Consider the following 347-nt stretch of genomic DNA (forward strand, 5'->3'; position numbering starts at 1 on the left):
GAATCGAATGAAAATCGCCGTCATCCAAGGGACCCTAAACCCTAAACCCTAAACCCTAAATATCCTAAACCCTATAAACACTAAACCCTAAACCCTAAACCCTAAATATCCTAAACCCTAAATATCCAACCCCCACCCCCCTAACCCTATAAACCCTCTAAACCCTTTAAACCCTAAACCCTCTAAACCCTACCCCCTAAACCCTCTAAACCCTACCCCCTAAACCCTAAACCCTAAACCCACTAAACCCTCTAAACCCTCTAAACCTTCTAAACGTTCTAAACCCTAAACCCTAAACCCTAACCTGTTCCTGGGGGCCCATAGAGAAGAACCCCGGTGGGGGGTTC

The 347-nt window shown here is 46.1% G+C and overlaps 1 protein-coding gene across 1 annotated transcript in view; it reads left to right on the top strand.

The window, feature by feature from the left end:
* Nucleotides 1-347, top strand: part of EMH_0078850 (uncharacterized protein) — a gene marked incomplete at both ends in the record, with an annotated part of 2,833 nt that overhangs the window by 874 nt on the left and 1,612 nt on the right. The window lies entirely within an intron of this gene.

Source organism: Eimeria mitis, genomic scaffold (assembly GCF_000499745.2).
Source record: "Eimeria mitis Houghton genomic scaffold, Emh_scaff4970, whole genome shotgun sequence".
Lineage (NCBI taxonomy): Eukaryota > Apicomplexa > Conoidasida > Eucoccidiorida > Eimeriidae > Eimeria > Eimeria mitis.